This window comes from Ambystoma mexicanum, chromosome 8 (genome assembly GCF_040938575.1).
Source record: "Ambystoma mexicanum isolate Mex_15411 chromosome 8, UKY_AmexF1_1, whole genome shotgun sequence".
Classification (NCBI taxonomy): domain Eukaryota; kingdom Metazoa; phylum Chordata; class Amphibia; order Caudata; family Ambystomatidae; genus Ambystoma; species Ambystoma mexicanum.
The window spans coordinates 1,068,156,087-1,068,178,657 of NC_090929.1; the positions used below are offsets into that span (position 1 = coordinate 1,068,156,087).

Consider the following 22,571-nt stretch of genomic DNA (forward strand, 5'->3'; position numbering starts at 1 on the left):
GAAAAATGACATGCATCAATCGCCAATCTTCTTTTTTTTGTTTTAATTATGTAACATTTGGTGCAAGGTGGCAAACATTCATTTTAAAATGGCTCCCCACCGGCATCAATTTTGAGAGTTTGTTCTGAGTGCCAGTTTACACGTTTACAAGTAGTCCATTGGTATTCTTCAAGGTGCCCTAAATGATTTTTTAAAATTAAATTGGGTTCTTATATCGCGCTTCCTGCCGGAGTCCAGCCTCTAAGCACAGAGCCATGTTTAGAACCTGTGGTGCTCAGCACTGTCTTGCGTCTAAGACATGTGCGATGCCTCTGAGCTATCCTCCTGGCCCATTACTTCAAATTACTTCATTACTTCAATGTTAAAAAATTAGGCCTAGTACCACTCTCGAAATTTCTTTGACATAGAGATCAGCACAGGTCAATGCACTCCCTGCAGTGCAGTGATTCGTTAATCAAAGAGCTCTCTCTCCATTGTGTGGTGCATCTAGTATGTCAGGATGTCATGGCTTCGTCCCCAACAGAGAGGTCAATTTTTGATCTTAGGCCCTGATTACAAGCTCGGCAGTAGTGGTAAATCATCTTGGTTTTTTTGGTTTACCAATTGTTTTACCACTCTGCCATATTCCAAGTTTCATTCACGAAAAGTCTTCATTTACTCCTGCTTTTGTGTGTGTGGTTACCTCCACACAAAAGCATTATCACGTGCAGGCATTAACACATGCTGTCATTACTACATACAGAAATTACTGCATGCGATCAAACTAAATTCATGTAGAGTTCTATGGGACTACAAAATGGCGAATAACGGAAGTGACACGTGACCTGGAATCATGTGACCTCATCGGACTCGCAATCATGCTCTGAGTCTCTGTTTACTTTGACGTTGCGTAAATGTACCGAGGCTTCATCAACAAAAAGCCCAAGTTACTGTTAGGCACCATGGCCGATGGAGAATTGGCCAGTGCTTCATCCAATCCCCAGGGATTTTCGGATTACCTGTTCCCTAGTAATTGCTGAGTGTTTGTGGTCCATCCATCACCGCATAAACATTGCGGTTTCTTCGCCTGAACTCGTGATTATTCCTTGCCTTGTTTTGCAAGATCTGGCACGTTAAGGCTGGAAACAAGTGACAGGTCATTGCAACACTCATGGAAACAAAGAATGATTTAATTGTTTAATACATAGCCGACATGAACGAAAACCATTCATTGAAAGCGGTGAAACGGAACAACAAACATAGAGTACTAGTTTCAAAGGCCGTGTGGGCCTTTCAGCACAAAACACTGCGTAGAAGGAAAATAACCCCCCAAAAAAGAACATTCCACTTATTAAGAACACGCACAATGAAAGCCAAGCCATAGAGTTCCTTCACAGAATGCATTGCGCACAAGTTAGTGCGATATTAAAGCAGCAACCAGACTGGATTTGTCCAAGCAGTAGTGGAGGCAGCTTTGATACCAAGTGGGGCGAATAAGAGGGCGCCAGCGGAAGTCTGGGTGGCACACCAGGCCACCAGGCGGAAACTAGGGGGGGCAACCACCCCTCTTGGCCCTCACATTCCAAGGGAGTTCAGGCAAAGGGGTCTACAGCCCATTGTGTTTCTATTCAAGTTGGTGATAGCGCCTCACTGGCCAGATGGAGAAAGGTCCGTGCATCACATCTATCCGACAGATATAAACAGCTTTTACAAACTCCATCACATGAACAGATAATCGCCTATGCAATTGAATAAATGCAAACTTCAAACTATTATAATTGCCAGCATTAGGACGTACAATGATGGCAAAGTTTAGCATTGCAGAAGTAACAAAACATAAACCATTAAGGGGCGATCTGAGTATGAACGGGGGCAGCTCTTTGTGCCACAGTTCCTGCAATGTCCAGCCCAAGAGTGCACTTCTATTCCAGTGGGCCTCGTTATGATACTGGCGGTAGCCCTGCTGGTGAAACCGACACGGCTGCCGCCGGTATCATTTTTTTTTCCAGCGCCGGTGAATGGGCAATTACTGGGTCATTACGTCCTTGCTGGACCCGGTAATTGCCCATTCCGGAAAAAAATTCTCCCCATTCCCATTTGAGCCCCATGGGGGTCAATGAGAATGGGGAGGTCGGATGCACCGGCACCATTCAGAACGGTTTAAGAACATGAATTGCTCTTTCAGGTGTTGCAAGCATTTACAGCTTGTGAGGCTAAAGTGATAGACAGCGATGGCGATAATATTATTATGTTTTTATAGCACTTCCTGACAGATTCACCCCACTTCTCAGTTTGTCAATAAAAACTGTTATTCTTACCCAATTGAATGGTACTCAGTTTATCAATCGCAGAAAGAACGGGGGCTGAGGAAGCCCTGCAGGGATTAGAGCGTGCGAGCGGCAGGCAGCTCCAGTAAGAAGTGAGTGCTTAACTCGTGAACTATCCACCCAGACCCACTTCTAGAGTTTCCTGTACCCAGGGTCACTGGAAGAGGGTGACGCTGAGGAAATATTGAGGTGACCCCCAAGAGGTTGCATTTATGGGACAGTAAACAGTTTGAAATACGAAGCTAACTCCAGAAGGACCCCCTGAAGAGGATGGGGCCAAGGATGGTGAAAGGCCAAAGCTGCAGCAGTATTTCTGCAGACTGAAGGACATGTTAAGTACAAATCAAGACAGAGTAGTCCAGTGGATAGGTATTTAAAAAAATACAAAATTGAATGAAATTAAAACATAAAAGAAACAAGGAAATCTTTCTTAACTGCCCTAATATTGAAAAAAGATCATGACCATAATACATAGTCATTAGTAACAAGAATGCGGAATTGAGGATGCACTTATGATGGTTACCAATGATATTATTCTGCAAAGCATCATTTACATCTACTTGGCTAAGAATATAGAAAGCAATCATTTCACAATCACAGTACAACAGATGATTGATGCTGAGGTAAGTTTGCATTGGCTTCCTAATGTCAGCATGTCATCGCAGGTGGAACGTTGCTACTATGTCTGCATGTGAGAGGGCGACCTGCCAAGGAAGTGTGAAACAAGGCTACAGTGTTCAGTGTCAACAGACTAAGCAGTCTGAAGAGCACAGGGCTCTGGTCACAGTGGTCCAGCACAGGCAGAGGGACAACGCTCTTCTGGTGTTGTTAAAGAACAGGTACAGACGCATTCCTTGTGGAGCAGAGCCTCAAGTGCTTGGGAGAGGAGAGGGTACCATCCTCTGGCGTCTTTGCTGGCTCGACCCTGAGTCTCCCAGCAGCCATTTTACCACATTTGCTGAATAGGGCAGGAAGAGGTTGAAGCAACAATTGAGACGTGATCTTTGCTGATTTCACAGAGACAATTGATGTGAGTACCTGTTTTGCCCTAACTTTAGAAGGTTGAAAGCCTGGTTTACCAACCGAAAGCCTTGGAGGACCTTTACAAGGCTCTTTAGCAGGAGTCCACAAATTGGGCCTCATTATAACTTTGCTGGTGTGGAAATAACGCGCTGGTATTACCGTATACTGGCACGTAGCCACACCAGCAAAGTACAAGTTGGTCTGTTGGGCCCCCGATTTACCTCCAGCTAGAAGCCGGAGGTAAGTCAGATGCCTTACCGGAAAAAAACGCGGGTATTACCTTCAAATCCCACCAGGTGGAATAGCCGGAAAATGCCAGAGGACATGAAGGGGTGGTGCAGAAAGGCTGCAACTCAGGACTTTTGACCTTATAATAGGCAGTTTAGTGTATTTCACGTGTAAATGGGATAGGGAAATGGGCACATTTTCCAGGCCACTGCCAACCTGTGCACTTAAGTGCACTGCAGTCCCCTCCGTGCAATTTTAAATCATTTCAGTGTAGGGTGCACAAGCAAATTAGGGTGGTCCCTGGTGTATGTGCCATTTTAGTCCCCTACGCTGAGAGGATACATAAATGCCCCCAGCTATGTGTGCTTGGGAGCAGGCATTTAACATGAAATCTATAGGAATCCAGCGCATGTATGCCAGCATGAAAATCGCATGCTGGCGTAAATGCATGAGTTTTTGGCAGCTGGATGGACGAGGCAGAAATATTGATTTTGCTCCGTACTAGATGCTCCACCTCATAAAAACATTTAAATCCCCCAGTGTGATCAAATAGGTCTACAACCATGTGTATGGTGTGAAATTGGGAAAAAGTTCCCCAATGTATAAGAGTCCCCACTCTCTCTATTGGATCGTGGTCAATCTTATTTTCCACTATGCCAACTATGAAACGCCACCACCTAATTCAAGTTATGTGTTCTGATTACATTTTGTATCATTGCACTTTGTTTTTCTAAGGTACCAAATGTAGGTCAACATAAATGACCTAGTAGTAAAAAAAGGAGGTCCAGGAATATAGCTCATGGGCCAATGCCTTTGTCCTGGAAGCAAGTCACTGCAAAGTGACGCAGGTTTCAATCCTGGTCCCGTGCTTAGAGACTGGTCTTCGTTATTAAGCACGTTATAGAAGATGATTTAATTAACTTAATTAATTAAAACTTACATCAACTGATGAATATTAATTAGACACGTATGAATTGATTGGGTATCCACTGGAATTGAAATATCCAGAAGCAAGACATTAGTCAAAGATTATATCTGGTGTAACTTTTGAAGTTTAATGGAAGGGTGTATAGACACAGAGAGAATTATCAAAGGTGCCATTTCCTGCCTCGAGCACAGAGTAAAGATTCAGTGCAATTTATTTTTGTATACGTCCCTGATGAGAACCTTAAGTTGAGGTCTAAACACCTGTTGGCTGATTGTGGTGGAATTAGCAGACATTAAAAGAATTCTGTTCACCAAATGCTGTTTTTTGACTTCCTTTAATGTTTAGCTATACGACGAAGACTATCAGGTTTATAATCGAACTATGATTTGATGACGAAGACTATCAGGTTTATAATCGAACAATGATTTGATGTAGGGGAGTTATGGTGTGCTTGGAATGCTGCTGTATTTAATTGGTCGACCTTGGGTTGAGATGGAGAGCAAGGTTCTATGTCATTTCATCATCAGGCCTTTCAAATCCTGCAATGTAAACATGTTTGACAGTTCATCTTTTTTTAATTTTTTTTAGGGGGGTACAGGGAGGGTCCCCCCCAATCCTCCCTTCCTGCACCTATTTTTACCTATACCCACCCCCACCCGAAAATGTTATGAACTGTGAAACACGTTTAAATTGCAGGCTTTGAAAGGCCTGACGATGAAAGAACGTCATACCGGAGAACAACTATTCATGCTAGTAACCTCCAAGAGCATATATGCATTCTGTTACGTCAGTAAGAAACAAGTGGTTGTGAGCTAGACTCGATACCAGCGTTAGTTAGTTATGAGCAGTAACAGAAATGGCTTTTCATGATCAATACTAGTGTCACAACTGTGGATATTGAACTTCCTACTTCTTTTACGGTTTTTATTTTAGCCATACAGAATATTGCCAATGGTACATAGTGCCTAGTGAGGCTCAAATAGTTAAAGGTGCCCTGCAATTCCCCTGATTTTTGGTCTCTTTACGGGAGGGGAACTGGTACATTCATGAGTAGAAGAGTATGTGGCTGAGAGACCCATCTACTGTAGGTGGACCCTTCGCCTGAGCCTGCAAGCAAATTATAAATATCACATTTGGAGGACAAATCTAAACCAAGATTGTGGTGGTGCAAAGGACAGCCCAAACCTGGTTTCACATAATACAATGGATGACAGACCCTGCTTTGGGTCCCCCAGATTAACTACTCTTCAAAATAAATGTCAATGCATTTCACACTATTCTCCTTCAAATCAGCAAGTTATGGTAATACTGCTGCTCCGTGGATTAAACTACAAAAAACACAAAAGAACATGTGTACTGAGTCGCTCAAGCGAATCCTCGGGAAAAATCTCTGTCAAGAGTTGTTTAAAATGTTTGGGTGTTTTTTGCCATTTCTTTGACTCACATCACCAATATATTATTTTCTCAGTGGAGGTTTGCTGATATTTAATAAATAGGTCAAGGCACATTGCTATTAAAAAAAACATACCTATACTGACAAGTGTCGGACAATTTACATCCAGGAACAGAATACTATTGCAGGGAAAGTCATGGAGAGATGGATACAGTGAAGAGATTCTTCCAATTACAAATTGTTGCATTTCTTAGTAGACATAAGGTTGTGGGGCTGCTTCTAGTCAGGTTTCTGACCTACAAAAGGCTATGCTCCAAAGGATTACTGGATCCGGGTGACCCATGTCAACTAATCCTCCTGAATCTATCAGCAGCCTTCACGACGATTGGCCAGCTAGCTCTTTTTCTGACGCCAAGATGACCAGTCAACTGTGTTTCCAACTCTTTTCGACTTATGTATGGAATTTGTGGGCAACCCTTTGCTCTTTAAGAACAAGAGTGCCTATCAGTATGTAGGTGACACCCATTTCTTCCTAATGGCGATGTCTTTGGAGGCAATCAAGCACCTCCTGGTGATGTTTCAGGGTCAGTGAAGACTGAAGCTTAACTGTAGCCTCCTACTCTTCTGTCTGCTGGGTTGCTCTCTAACAGTTTACCAATGGCTTTCTGAGCTGCCACTATTATTTTGTTCAATATTAGTGTGTTCATTTATCAGATGAAATACTTAAGATCGCTATACGGTTAGTTTTCAGTGTGGGGGGCAGGATCAAGAGATTTATTTTAGAGGGGCTTCACTCACAGTACTGCAGGTATTGGTGATTTCTTGACCAGAGTGTGCACTCCATTGTGGCTGAAGTGTCAGAACCTTGCAGTTGGTACTATATAAAGCATGCCACAGCCCATCCAATTGTGGGTGCCAGAAGTTCAAGTATATGCCTCCAATGCCATGCTTTCTGATTTGGCTTATTTAGGCCTAGTTATTTTTTATGGATTGTTGTCCGGCACACAAAGACATCCAAATGGGACTCTTTCTTACCTATTGCAGCAAAATGAAGTATATCTGAGTGTAACCGAGTCTCCTGGAGTCAGGCCTTTTTGCATTGGGAAACACAAAATATTTAAAAGTAGAAGCATTATGGCAGTCCTTTTCAGGTATTTCTACCTCCTTTTGGAATTTCCTCTGAAGGCCTTTTCACAAATATTCGAGATGAAAGAAATGGGTAGAACAAGCACGCTGTTTAAATTCTCTTTGAGTTACTAGTAGTTCTATTGCTTGCATTTTCTCTGAATTAATTCTGCATTTTATAAGTTTGGACTTCTGTCCAAGTAAGCTCCTTGAACACACCTATAATCTTCCTCTTGGCGATTTCAACTGCTTGCTTGCTCCCTTTATTCTCACTTGTGGTTGACAGATGCAAGTATTTTCAACCTTTTTATTTTTAAACTTTAATCTTGAAAAACATTTTTTTTTACTTAGCACCAGTTTCATTGTGACTAAGGTCCCTTTTGCATTGTGTAGTAGTAGTAGTGGCAGTTTGTCATGTGTCTATCGCCCTTATCCCATTCGTATGGCCTCAAAGCACCCGTGGGGGGCAACTCCCTCGGAGGACCGAAGTCCAAGGTATGAGAAAATTGTCAGAGAGGATATAATGTGTGTGCATTTGGCCAACAGGAGGTTGAGTGAGCTGGTCGGGCCCCAGTTAGCTTTGCACGTTGATCAGGCATGTAGATGGGTTCTGTGAAGGGGTAGGGAAAGTGCGCGAGTGCAAGAGCCTCGTTATGTGTCCAGCTAGACCACATGTTTTGTTGTAGGAAATTTCTGCATTCTGATGGCAAAGATGTTGTGCGTTGTGTTATAGACCGGTGTATGGATGTGGATGCGTGGGAATGAGTGTCCGTGCCTGCGGCTAGAGTCCACCCAATTGGTGCATAAATACATACCCGTGAGACCCTGATTGGGAACTTTGCTTTTTTTTTTGAAAATCAATTTTATTAAGTTTCCTTGGTGCATAACGAGGTTACATTCTTGCATTGCATTTATTAATGTGAGTTAACATAAAGAGAAAACCAGACGAAACACACCCCATGCCCCCCCCCCTCCCTCTCCCTCCCCCCACCCCCCTTCAGTTCGCGCTTACATAGCCTTGATAAACACTTGCACAACGGGCTCTCTTAATGATGGAGGCGTCAATACAATATGCGTGTGGCACGCCAAAGTCATATGGGCCAAACGAGTTCAGTTCTCAGCCGGGTCCTTGGCCCATGGTCCCACATCCGTGGGGAGGAGGGGAATCCCTCAGCTCAGTCTTCAGGACCTAGACCACTCGGCCGTACTTATCAAAGAAGGGGAGCCAAATTTCCTCGATACTGGACTTAGACTCATCGAGCAGGTGTGTGAGGAACTCCATGTCGTAGATGGCCCTTACTTTGGTCACCCAGGTTTTTTCCCCTGGCATTCTCGGGTGTTTCCATTTCTGCGCTAGACAGCATCTAGCTGCTACCAGCATCACCTGGAGCATGTGATCATGAGTGTTACCCCGGTCCTCTTCGTTACTAATCCCGAAGAGGAAGAGCCACGGGCAGGATACTCGTTCTATCCCATCTACCCCTTTGATCCAGGTCCGCACCTTGTCCCAGTATTTCTGGACCACTGGGCATCCCCACCACATGTGGATATAGTCACCTCTCTCTGTCCTACATTTCCAACAGTGTGGGTCATATCCTGGACGCATTTTGGCTATTCTTTGCGGGGGGTAGTGCCATCTATGTAATATCTTGAGGGCCTGATGGCGATATTGGAGGGAGGATGTGGATCGATTGGCCCGTCTACACATCTCTGTCCATCTCTCGTCATCAATTTCCTCGCCCAGGTCCCTACCCCATTGTATGCGTGCTGGTGGCGGGTCTCGGGGGATGGAGAACAGAAAGAGCTTGTATAGGCGGGAGATTATCCCCTTGGAGCCCCTTGCGGTCAGAAGGAGTTTTTCAAAGTCTGTGAGTTCCCTCCTGAGGGTATCACCCCAAGATGGTTCCGTGAGGGCACCCTTAAGCTGAAGATATCGGAACGGGGAAAGCGTGCCTATTCCCAGGGCTTCCTCAAGGTCCTTCAAGGGGAGGAAGGAGCCCCCCACCCACAACTGGCCGGTCCTACTAAGGCCCGCCTCGAACCATGTCTGGTAGGCTGCTGGTTCCGCTATTTTGGCCAGGAAAGGAGGGGCCCAGATGCAGCTCAAGGGGGAGGGCCATGTCGTGAGCCATCTATAGTAACCTCCCTCTCTCCACAGGGACCACAGTACTCTTAGAATCGGGTGGTTCAAGACTGATCTGGGGATCGTTCTCCTTGGGACCCAGAGCCATTCCTCTAGTGTGACGGGCGCCAGGGGCCTATTGTCCATGGCTACCCACTGTTTTTTCGGTCCCGGTGAGAAGTGATCGACCAGGATCCTCAACTGGGAAGCCCTATAATACGTCTCGAGATCAGGGTAGCCCACCCCTCCATCTTCCTTGGTCCTAGTCAGAACCTCGTATGAAATCCTGTGTTTTTTGCCCTGCCAGAGGAATCTAAGGAGGATGCGTTTTGTCTCGTCAAAAAAGGCCTTGGGGACTTGGACCGGGAGCATTTGAAAGAGAAACAGAAATTTTGGGAGGATAACCATTTTTATAAGGTTAAGGCGTGCCATCCATGAGAGACCCGTTCCCGCCCACCTTTCTATGTCTCTCCTGATTGCTGACCAGAGGGGGGGGAAGTTGGCCCCATACAGGTCCTCAAGGTTACGTGTGATTTGGACTCCCAAGTAACGGAACCCCTCATCGCTCCGCTTGAAGGGGAGACCCTCCACAAAGGTCACCTCCGTGTCTGGCAGGTTCCCACCCATGAATGCGACCGATTTGTCCAAATTAACCTTATACCCCGATAGTTCTCCATATCTTGCGAGGCCCTGCAGAACCCGAGGGATTGTTTGGGACGGTCTGGTGACATAGAGCAGGGCGTCATCCGCAAAGAGGCAGATCTTGCAGTGCATATCCCCCATCTGTACACCACTGATGTCCGCATCATTGCGGATCGAGATTGCCCACGGTTCCATCACCAATGCGTAGATTAACGGAGACAGGGGGCATCCCTGCCTCGTGCCACGTTCAAGGGGGAATTCCCTAGACTCAATCCCGTTAGCCACCACTCTGGCCGAGGGGGAGGAGTAGAGCGCGGATATCCATCCCAACCACCTTGGACCCATCCCCACTGACAAGAGAACCTCCCTCATGAAAGCCCAGCTGACCCTGTCAAAGGCCTTCTCCGCGTCAAGAGCCAGTAGGAGAGCGCCTTCATTCCTGGCCTCGGTCGTGGCCAATACATGGAGGGTCTTCCTTAAATTATCGGAACCCTGTCTATTGAGGACGAATCCCGCCTGATCAGGATGTATCAGGCGTGGGAGGGAGTTTTCCAATCTGGAGGCCAGGATCCTAGCAAAGATCTTGGCATCTAAGTTGAGAAGTGAAATGGGTCTGTAAGACCCACAAGCTGCCCGGTCTTTACCAGGTTTAGGTATGACGGTGATGAGGGCCTGTAGGAAAGTCGGGGGGATCGTGTCGTTGCCTCTAATTTGGTTGAACAATTTGGTCAGGGGCTTCACTAAGGTGGACTGGGTCTGTTTATAGAAATCCGCTGTGTAGCCGTCAAGGCCAGGAGCCTTTCCGGCCTTCAGTCTCTTGATGGCTCCCTCCACCTCCTCTTCTGAAATTTCCCCCTCGAGGGCCTCCAAGTCCTGGTCGGTCAGTTTGGGGAGGGGGTGTTCTGCCAGGTAGGAGGCAATGTCCTCCCGAGATTCGCCCGCTTGCCTAGAATAGAGTTTGCTGTAGTACTCAGCAAAGCATTCCGTCACTTCATGCCGGTTCCCATGAACCCTGCCCTCTTCGTCGGTCAACCGGGTAATCCCTCTCTCCACTCTACACCCCCTCGACCTCTGAGCCAGCAGAGTGCCTACCCTGTCGCCCTGTTCGTAGTATCTCTGTTTGGTATATCGCATCCTCTTAACCACCTCCCCTATGAGAACCGTATGGAGCTCCTGTCTTTTGCCCTGCATCTCGTCCAATAGTGCCCTCCGGTCCACTCCCGGGACTCCCAGTCTGGCCCGCAAGATCTGCAGCTCCCCTCGGAGTCTGCTCTCGATCAGGCCCCTCTCTCTTTTACGCCTCGAGCCCTCCGCTATGAGGAGGCCTCTGAAGGTGGCCTTCCCCGCTTCCCATACCATGGACATGTCCGTCTCCCCCGTGTCATTTGTCTCGAAGTAGGCCAGCATTTCCTGCTTCATGAACTCACGGAATACTGGATCCCTAAGGAGCGTGTCGTTGCACCGCCATCGAGCCGATCTCGGGGCGATGGGCAGGGACCAGTTAGCTATAAGTAGTTCATGGTCCGACCACGTTATGGTCTCGACTTTTGGTTGGGTCATCGCCCCATCTCCCTCCTCTGAGGCCAACAGAAGGTCGATTCTGGTGTAGGTGCAGTGCGGGGGAGAAAAGAATGTGTAACCACCCTGGGCCGGGTACGCCTTGCGCCAAACATCTACCCAGTAGTGATCCTTCAAGAGGTTCTGCAAGGCCAGGTTATCCCTCGTGATCCCCTTGGGTACCCCACCTCTGGCGGACCACCAGTCCAGTTGGGGGTCGGCTATGAGATTAAAATCACCCCCGAGAATCATGGCCCCCTCGGCCCATTCATCCATGACACCAAAGATCCGTGTGAGGAACTCCACCTGGCCCGTGTTGGGCGCGTATACGGTGGCGAGAGTAACTCGCTGCCCCTCGCAAAGCCCCTTGACACCCAGAAATCGACCCCCAAACCCCCTCTTGGTTTCCACCCCCGTTAGTTGGAGAGCCCTTCCCAGGAGAATGCCCACCCCCTCCTTCTTCGAGGTCGGGTGTGAAGCCCAATAGTTGCTACCGATGTCTTTCCCCTTGATTCTGGATTCCCTCCCGCGCTTATAATGTGTTTCCTGTAGAAATAGGACCGTCAGGTGTTGTTTTCGGAACATGTTGCCCGTGAGGGATCTTTTATTTTGAGAGTTTAGACCCTTGACATTTAACGTGCCCACCTTCCCTTCAATCGTTGTCATCATACCGTGTGCGTATTCTGAACCCCTCGTGGTGATTGAATTTTAGTGCCCCTTGCCAAGCGTATTCTTGCGGTCTGAACTGAATTTCCCCCTGAGTCCCCCAAACTACCCCGTTATCCCCCCCATCCCCTCCCCCCTTGCAACTGACCCCCCTCCCCGTGTCTTCCCTCCCCCCTCCCCACCCTTGTACCTTGAGGCGTCCGTCCACTCTCCCCAACATGTGTTGGGGCCGGTCAACGAACCACCAAGGACTCCAACCCCAGCCCCGGGGTTTTCGTGTGTCTGGAGAGTCCCAGATCGCAAGTCCGATTCAGGTCGGCCCCTACAGGCCTTCGGTGCACTTAACCGAGACAAAAACCAGAGACCCCGCCCGGGCCCTCAACCCACAACCAGAAACCCAAACGCGGGGCAACACAAATAAACAGTTAACTTTTTAACATAATGGTCTGCCGACCCAAGGTCCGGTGGGCCAAACGCGACACCGCCGCGGTGTCCGTTCAGGGCAGTTCGTGGGCCCGGGGCCTCCTGCGTCCGTACCCTGAATCGTCTCTCACCTCATGATTTTCTCTCCTTCCAATCGAACGTCATTTTCATGAGTCAGTGTGATTTTCCGGGTTCATCGACGGGTGTCTGGTTTTCCGAAACTTTCGGGCCCCCTTGACCTTAGATTTCCCACTGTGATTTCCTGGGCCGTCGGGACCCCTAGGGGGGTCCCGTGGTCCTCCCTCCTGGGCGCCCGAATGGCCCGCCTGGTCGTTCACCAGATCGTCCGTGGCTCTTCGTATGTCCTCCTCCGACACCAGGTGGTGTTTCTCACCTAGCCACTCAAACTCCAAATAGAAGGGGTGACCCCACCGATATCGGACTCCTTTTCCCTGCAACCATCTTGTGAGTGTGCCGCATTTCCTCCTCATTGACAGGGTTAGGGCCGAGAGGTCTTGGAAGATGGATACCTTTGAATCACCGTACTGTATGGTGCCAAGATGTCTCGCCTTTTCCAGGATTCTGATCTTGTCCCTGTAGTAGTGCAGCCGAACCAGAACCGAGCGTGGGCCTCTGCCTCCCCCCCCCGCTCGGTGCACCCTGTCGAAGTTGGTCGCCCCCACGTCTTCCGTTCCCAGGGCGATCCTCACGATATCGTGCACTTTGCCTTCAAGTCCTTGTACGGATTCGCCCTCAGATTCCATCAGGCCAAAGATTCGAAGGTTGTTCCTCCTCTCCCTATTTTCCATGTCGTCAACCTTGAACCGAAGCTCTTCCTCGCGCCTTTCCATGTCTCGGAGTCTCATGTCCATTTGGGTTTCGAGGAGTGTCGCCGAAAGTTGGTTATTCTCGACGCCCTCCACGCGGTCTTCTAGGGTGGCGACCTTGGTGGTGAGGTCGGCCAGTTTGGCCCCCATGTCTGTCCTCATACCTCGTATCTCCTCCAGAATCGTTTGGATGTTGTTCTGGATAGCCCCCAGATCCGGGGGTGGGACGGTGGGGCTACCGGCGGCCATGGTCCTTTCTTTGGGAACAAACTGATATTTCAGCAAGTTCTCTCTCCAGTTCATGAGGGGTTCGTGTCGGCCAGTTTACGACGGACGCCGCCTTTCTCCGGGTCAGGCCGGGCCTCGGGCACCAGAGGCGCCGGGCGTGCGTTCCCTGTGTGGGTGGACGGTTTTCTTCAAGTCGGAGGATGCCCAGGGGAGGAAGCGCCGCGGGCTCACCCTCTCGGGCCTATTCGTGGGCGGCGCGGCTCGTGCTGTCTCCTGCGCCACTCCGCGCCAGGTCGTGGGGGAGGGGCAGCCGATATCGCCTTGGTCCGTGTAACTCCGCACAGGAGCGTCGGATCGGAACCAAAGTTGGACCCAGGTGGGGGCCACAGGCTTCCACGTCTTTTGGGGGGGGTCGCGTAGTATATGGGACCCTCGTTTCGCCGATAAATCGTGATTCACCCGGGGCTGGGTGCGGAGCTCGACGTTCAGGCGTCCATCCTGCCCGCGCCCCCTGGTGGCCTCCCCAACTTTGCTTTTTGATGAGGCTGTGGAGTCGTATTGTCTGGTTTACCCTGAGTTCTACTGCCCCAAATGATACTTTACCTTACTCTATGGGGGATACCCTGAGGGAGGAAAGCACTGTCATGACCTAGGTGTTATGACACTAAGGGCCTCATTCGGACCCAGGCGGTAAGGGGTTTACGGCGGCGTAAACAGCGCCGACCCTTACCGCCTGATTCCGAGGTCCCTTAGCGCCATGGAGGTTTTAAAACCCATGGCGCTAAGGGACCTTGTTGTTAATTACGCCACCGTAATTTACGGTGGCGTAATTAACGCCTTCCCCACTCCCATTATGCCCTATGGGGCAAAAATGGGAATGGGGAAGGGTAAATGGGTTAATGGGGACTTACCGCCCCACTCACCTCGGAATGGGGCGGTAAGTCCGCCAACCACCATGGCGTAAACTATGTTTACGCCATGGTGGTAAAGGTACGACCCAGGCGGTAACTTACCGCCTGGTTCGTAATGAGGCCCTAAGTGTGAAGTGGGCAGGTTCGTAAGGTTCGGTTGTGTCCAATTGCAAAGCAGGCAAACATGCATTCGATGTGAATACCTCCAATACAAATTATCAATTGGAGATCAAATTAAGTAACTCATGAGTTGTCTGTTGATATCAGAACTTAATGTTAATACTTTAGCACAAGACAACCACACAGTTATGTGGTTTTTAGAAGGTAAAGGTATACTTAGAAATGTCTTTTCTCTTTCACGATCCAGATAAACCAGTAAGAAGCACAGAGCAAGAAGAAGAAGAAGACGAAGACGAAGAAAAAAAAACAATGGTGCCAACCGTCCTGGAGCCCTGGGCCATTATTCTGTTGATCTCCATTACTGTCCTGGTCATGAGCTTCCTTATGTTCCTTCCTCCCGCGGTCCTGCTTATCTGGCGAATGAAACGGATGCCGGACATCTCCCTTAATGGCACCGTGTGACAAAGCCAACAACAATGCAGACTTGGAATCTCTGTTATGGAAGACTGTCATAGTTTCCTCACACTCAAGTCAGTCATGGGGGTCTTATGGAACAAAGATGGGATCTTGTTCTGGCAGGAGCGGGGTCCCTATGTAGGGCAGTCATGTCTACAATAGTAGGGATGTGCACCTGGCCAGTGTGAAGTTATCACAAAAAGGGAGCAGCAAAAGCCCTTGGTGGGGATTTCCTCGATGGATGGGAAGGTTCCAAGTCAGGAATGGATGAACAGGCTGATGGTGGACTATTGCCCATCTCCAGGAAATAAGCTTTAGTTTCATAAAATGCACAGATTGTTTACATCATGTTTCTTTTTCTGTGCAAAGACATTGACATAAAGCAAGCAGATTTGTAGGATAAAAGAAATCCTATGATTAGTTAATCTGTAGTAAATACACAAATGCTTAAACAAAATAAAATGCGTCTGCCATGCGGAGCACACACAAAGACGATGGAAGTCAGTTAAAGAAATACACTGAAACGACTGGAGACCTCAGCTAATGCTGCAAGAAGTTGCTGCTCGTGAATCCCTTTCATCCTCTGTCATCTGCGATGCTATTTGCACACAACATCATGTTCATGTTTGCTAACTGGCATGTTCAAGGCATACTGACTCGAATGCACAGCGATACAGCAATAATGCATACCCTGAAAAAGACAAGAATGGAAACAAATGTGTGACTAGCGTAGCAATGGTACATGACTTTCATGGGTGCTGGTATCTCAACGGTAAAGGGCCCCAATAACATCATGTACCCCAAACTAACATACATCGCGTATTCCACTGTGGGCACTTCAAGCTGTGACTGATACAAGTGTGAATTAACTAATTGTATATTAGTCTTTAGTAAAGCATTACCATATTAGGCTTGTTAACTTATTAAAACATGTGTGTATTCTTACATGTCATAATGTATTAGCATTCTTAATTCAGAATCTCGCCTCCACTGCCATCATTGTTGCCCAAGCACCATTCCCATACAAATCCATCTCTTTGCTCTGCTCACGGAGCCAGTTGTCACCATGATAATATCTGGAATGGATTTGATCCGAGTGGTCAAGTAAAGAGTAGACCCTTCTTGTTCGAAGTGAAGATCAGCCAAGGTACATCCAGCGATCCCTAGTTCAGCAGGTCGCAGGCCCATTGTCTTACAAAAGACAAAACTATAGAGGTTTCTTAAAAAAACATGAACTTGCACAGGACGATAACCTCAATTCAGCCTGTCCCACAAAAGTCGCAGTCGAGCACTGTTTGCGTGAGGTGCAGAAAGGATGCGCAGGTGACCTTGGCAACAATTGGTAAGGAACGAAGAAATGCATAAAGGAGTAAGCGATTACTAGAGTGGGTAAGAGTCTGAGATGGAGTAGGTGAGTGAAAAAATGATGGTGACTTTGAGGGAGTGGGTCAATCGTTGTCAAAACAAGTGAGGGTGAGCCTGTGAGTGAGTGTAAGAAGTTGAGTGAAAATGAGCGTGTGAGCGGTGCAAAGGAATAAGAATGAGAAGGGACAAATGAAATAAGCTGGAGACACAAGGAGATAGAAAAGGAGGGATGAAACTGGGTCGAAAGGGGTAAGTATGTATCTAACGTGGTCGCTGCTTGACAGTTAATGTTACAAGGAGATTTCGTCAGAATGTAATGTTTTACTTTCTAATGATTATAAAATGAAGCAAGTGCAAAGCCAAATTCATTTTTCCCCATTTCATGTTTATTGGCGATTTGCTGCCCTGTCCTGAACACAACAGGAATGAAAACTGCAGTGCTATGTGCGTTTTACATGACCACCTGCAGATGACCACTTTTCAATTGGTGTCAAAAGGCATTATGGTATATTTTGTATTATCACTGTTTCAATGTATACCTGCATTAGAAAGTCACTTTCATTCAATGTATTAATTCACATTTTTCGGATCGTTCAGCTAAAGGCGCTGCGTACCCAATAATTAAAAACAGGGACACAGCACACATCTGGAGATGCATGAAAACGACTTCTCGATAGAGTGTTACAATTTATTTTTCCTTAAACTTGCACTTATTAAAGTCTTAACTAGCCAATCACAAATGCATGGATTCGAGCCACCTGACCTTTGAGACACGTCTTGCATTGAGTTAAATATCTGTCTCTCTGAGGTTTTGATACTCCGCCTCTTAGCAAATTTCTAGTTAAAACTCACTGTAATATCACTTAAGTGGACTAAGAACAAAAATGAATGCCATCATTTTCTTTTCAATTAAACCACGTGATCCGTACACTGATCTTGCATGCCTGAAATGATTAATTGTGGGGAAAATAAAAGTTCGAATGTTAAGGCTATGTTATTCATTCTTGCTTATGCAAAACCAAAAGGTAATCGTTTTGCATGAATCATATCCATGGGCACACCTATGGGTGACTCTGTTGACTATCATTTTTCAGCCTTTCAAGCGCTTTGAGCAGAGGAAATACCACATAAAAATCAGGCTCGGGCCTGCCCAAAAAGGGGCAGTTCAACCTGAACTGGTAGACCTCATCCCTTCGGCATGAGACCACAAGAAACCCCAAACAATGTTCAGCCTCATTTGGAGTCAACAGTGAGTTGTAGCTTGGGACTGGAGTCCAAACAGACTCTGGACCCACGTCTGGGAATACCCAACTCGGGGTGACGTGTGCAAAACCAAAAGGTGATGGTTGGCTTGACGGTTTCGAATCATTAACCTGCAGAAGGGATCTGACCAAGCAGTCTGGGCTTGAGGCCGCCTTTTGGGGTGGGACCAAGCCAGATTTGCATATGGTCTTTTCCCTTTCTGTAATCGCTTGGCAGGCAAAACAGCAATCGTCCGGTGGGTTGCCCAAAGCTATACCAGAGTTAAAGATGAACCCCACACCTTCCACCCATCACCCTTCTTTGTTTTGCTTTAGCCACGGCAATGCCCAGCTGTAATACCCAAGCCTCCTTGGCCTACAGACCCAAGCTACACCTCATTGATGACGCCAAATGAGGCAGAAAGATGCTGGGGGTTGCTTGTGGTCTCGTGCAGAAGGGATGTGGCCTAGCAGTTTGGGCTGGACTGGACTGTCCCTTTTGGGGTGGGAGCAAGCCTCATTTACATGTGGTCTTTACCCATTCAGTAATGGCTTGGCAGTCCAACGAAGGATAGACTGGAGGATTTCCAAGAGCTATTCCAGAAGTTAAGACGTACTCTAAACCTTCCAGTCATTACCTCTTTTGTTTCGATTCATTCTGTCCTAAACATTACTTTACAGTAAAAAATGTAAATGCATACATAAAAACAAAACAATTGTGGTGGGATGTGGTTACCAACCAAACTTGTTAAAACCCCCACACTACTTATGAAAAACAAGTGGAATTGATTAAAAAATGCCCAGTCAGGGAGTCATTACTGCCATGTGTTTGTCATTTCATAAAATGTCCAGAGTGATGGCATGATAAAGACATGTTATAGTTACATCTACCCAGAGAACAAGAGCCAAGAGCTGATGATGCAGGAGTATTTATGTGTCCTCTGCTGTTTGTGAAAAAACCATAGCCTGTACCTTTCCTGTGTATCTACTGCACATAGAGCAAGGCCGTTGCCATTGCCTTCGCTACACATAAGATACAGAATTCATCCTAGGTCTAACTTAAAACCGCTGTTGGCCCAGTGCCAACCCCTCTCTTTGGCCAGGGGCCAAGCCCTGTTTTAAGTGTATGTTATGTCATCATTGCTTGTGCAAAAATGTTGGATTTCGAAATGCAGATTTCCTCGCATCATTTATGTGTGGGGGCCAGAGGGGCATTTACATATATAAAACAAGTAAGCAGAGTATGGACGGTGGGCTGCGGGGGTCTCCCCTCCCCTCTTGTAAATGCAGGGACATTTTCGGGGGAAAAAAATCAACCTTTTGGAGTCTGCCATTATAGATTTGCAGTGATCACATGGATCCTTCAGGGCATGTTGTAAGACCATAACTGTCCACATTCAAAACTGGGCACATATGTGCTGTGTCCAATGCAACCTGTGCTGCACACTTTCCCTCCCTCCCCACTAACCTCCATGGTCTGCCAGAGTGCCTAGAGACCCTGGAAATGGCAGTGGTAAGCACTATGTATCCCAGCAACACAACACAGACCACAGCCTGAATACAGACTTCCTCAGGATGCAACCTGACAGTGTCCTGTCCACATTTAACACAGACCATGGCCTCAGCTATGTCAATTCTTACATTCCAAAATGTTGATGTATTAGTTCAGGTGTGCCAAACATAGAGAGCATATGTAGTAAGACATGTCTGATTGCTTTGACTTCAAACGCATATAAAACACAGCCCTGCACTTAACACAGGATTGGCCTGCAGCAATATCATGAGATAAGTGTGGACGCTGAGTGTCTTACATATAATGTGCAAAGGTCACAGCTTGAGAAAGTTCAGTATGCACAATGCATGCAGGCCACGTTCTATGGTCAAACTCTGTGCACACTTAAACCAGTGCACAGGTGCACTGTTAAGGTTAACCTGCGCTCTGTATACTGTCTACACTGGTAACAGGACCAGGCATACGGCCATGCAATGTTCATATTTAACACAAGTCTTTTTATATTTGTATGGCCTGTTACCACACCCTGCCCTATGATTGAAGAATACACAACCTGCCAGCTTGTGTGGAGTGATGCACAGGCAGAGGTGGACAGAGAAGTAAAAAGTGGCCATGCAAGTGTCTTTCAAAGTGGCCCCATATTACACTATGCACACAACCCAACCTCTCTAAGAAGGGTTTGGGAGGTTCACCCAAAAGATAATCTGGACAAAATGGCCAAAACTGTAAAATGTAAAGCACACGTGTCCCTTCAGAGGGAATAGTGAGATCCCATTACTTAAGAGCGAGGAATGACATAGAGGAATCTTTATAACAAATCATTTACTGTAAAGGCATGTACAGAGTAAGGAGAAGTGGAAGGAAGGGGGATGAGTGCCCAAGACAGAGCGAAAGAGGATCAGAAACAGTGAAAGAAACAAAAGAGGTTGATGGTGCAGAAGCCCACCAGGAAATCTCCAGAATTCCCTGTAAGGCCAGTCCACCCCTGCACACAGGGCTTGTACTACATTATTATCGAGCATGATATATCCTTTTCTGCGGGATATGACCTAAGACCTTAATCTACCTGGCATTGGTCCAGTTCCAAACATAGGTTTCAGGAAAACCCATGACATTAAAAACCTTCACATGCTTGTACAGAAATTATTTCTGTAACAATCTCCATGAAACTTTCACATTGGCCTAGATCAAGCTCTTCAAATTGTCCTGTTCTCATAATGCTGTGAAAAAGTTCAGCCATTCCTGGTGGCATTTCTAAAATAAGCCATCGGTTCTGTTCACTTCATTTTAAGTCTACCACAAAATTGCGACCAAAATAAAACACGTTAGAAATACCCTCTGTGCAAACACAATGCCATCATTTAAAAAAGAAAAGTAAAACAGTTTATGTTATGTTATGTTGATTTATACCGCACACTCCTATCATTTGCATGGCCTCCAGCACTCACGTGGCTCTGTAAGAAAGTGGGTGGAGCTAGGTTAGTGAGAGAAGAGGGATAGGAAAGAGGTTGATGCTTGCAGAACCAGAAGAAACTGGTGTCTGTTTGTGTGTTGCCTTTCTGAGTGGGTTTTGATTGTGCACACTGGGGTTATTGTGTCTGGAGGGGCAACGTCCGGTGTCTGGGTGTATGTTATTTGCAGCAGTTTGTTCCTTGTGGCAGATGTGTGGATTGTGTGTTTGTGTCTAATGAGGCTAGCCCATATGGGTGTGTGTGTGTGTGGTACATGGGAGGTATGCGAGAGAGGAGCGAGGGGCAGGGGTGGTTAGTAGTGTGTGGCTGTTTTATTGTTCGTTTCAGGATCTGTACTTTCCCATAATTGCCTTGGCACAAACATCATTTATTTCCCTTAGACCTCTCATGAACACCTGGAAAATTCACAAAATGCAGATAGTTGTACTACTGACCTTAGTATTTACTTCTGGTGACAATACAAGTTTACAATCAGTTAAATGTAGTGCAAAATATGTAGCTTTTTCAATAGGTTCATTCTTTTTAGGAGAGTTTCTTTGGTTGCCCATGCAAACCCATAATGTCTAACTATAATGCCGCCATTGTATTTTTTTATAAATCAACACACCAGCGGCAACCCATAGACACCAATGCACACAACTGTCAGCACACTGCACATCCCATCTCGCAAGAAACACAACTACCTGGAAACATTCAAGACACTAACTATTGAAGACCTCTCAGCCACCTTAGCCTCCTTCAAGGCCACATTTTATGCAGACGACATCTTCCCTGTCTCCATACTCAAGACCCATCTGACTGAAGCACTTCTCCCTTAACTGACTATCATTAAGAGCTCCCTAACTCAAGACACCTTCCACTCGACCCTCAAGACTGGAAAAATCTTCCCGCTTCTTAAGAAACCAGCACTGGGCCCTGACGATCTCAGCAAATACTGCCCCATCACCAATCTTCTCTTCTTAGGTAAGATCCTTGAGAATGCAGTTGCCATGCAACTCCTCCATCATATTGAAGCCAATAGCCTCCTTCAGTCTTAGCAATCTGGCTTCAGACCCAGATGTAGCACAGAAACGGCTACCATGAAGTTGATGAGCGATGCCCTTAAAATCCACGATGATGGCCATCCTTGCCTCCGAGTTCTCCTTGTCCTCTCAGCAGCATTTGACACAGTAGACCACCAGACACTCACTGACAATCTACATCGCTGCATGGGGATCAGGGAAATCGTCCTCAGCTGATTCAAATCCTACCTTCCCAATTACCAACAGTTCATACAAATAGTTTCTTCAGATCACCAACTTTTACCATCACCTGTGGAGTCCCGGTAGGATCCGTTAAGTCCCACAGGATCTTTAATCTTTACATGGAACCACTCTCAACCCTCTTCATTCCACACAACATCCACATCCACCAATATGCAGATGACACGGAGATTTACCTCAAGATATCCTCCATTGAAGATATCCACAGGCTTAAGGCCTGCCTCACATTGATCCAGTCCTGGATGTCCAGTACTTACCTGAAGCTCAACAACTCCAAAACTGAATTCCTACTGCTGACAAACAGCACTGAACACCCTGACATCCAGACCTGGCTTTCTGCTACCTCTGTCTTTGAACCCCAAGTGTCTCATGCCCCAGCTTGCCTCCTGTGCCATGGCCCTTGGGTTCAACATCAACAGACAGCTAACGGTCAAACAGCACATAGCAAGGAAGACACAAACGTCTTGTTACCAACTTTCTCTCCTGTGGAAAATTCAACCATTCATACCAGAAAATAACTTCAGATCCGCTATGCAAGTCTTGGTCCTCTACCACCTGAATGCTGCCAATGCCTTTTTGGCACCCCTGAGATGTTATTGATATTGATATTTTATTTGTATTGCGCTCGTACAAAAGTGTTTCAGAGCGTGATGAGGCAAGGGAGGGGGACAGGAGAGAACAAAAAACAAAGATCTTACTAGGACCAGTGACATTGAGAATGTGCAAGTGCATGGGAGAGGGGTAAGTTCAAGGTAGTTGGAAA

The 22,571-nt window shown here is 46.9% G+C and overlaps 1 long non-coding RNA gene across 2 annotated transcripts in view; it reads left to right on the forward strand.

Annotated features, from left to right (window-relative positions):
• LOC138472730 (uncharacterized) overlaps nucleotides 1–15,900 on the forward strand; it is a 154,532-nt gene extending 138,632 nt beyond the window's left edge. For both annotated transcript variants that reach the window (XR_011268668.1, XR_011268669.1), the window contains exon 2: nucleotides 14,747–15,900. This is a non-coding gene — a long non-coding RNA (uncharacterized lncRNA). The remainder of the gene's footprint in view (nucleotides 1–14,746) is intronic.
• The last annotated feature ends 6,671 nt before the right edge of the window (nucleotides 15,901–22,571 follow it).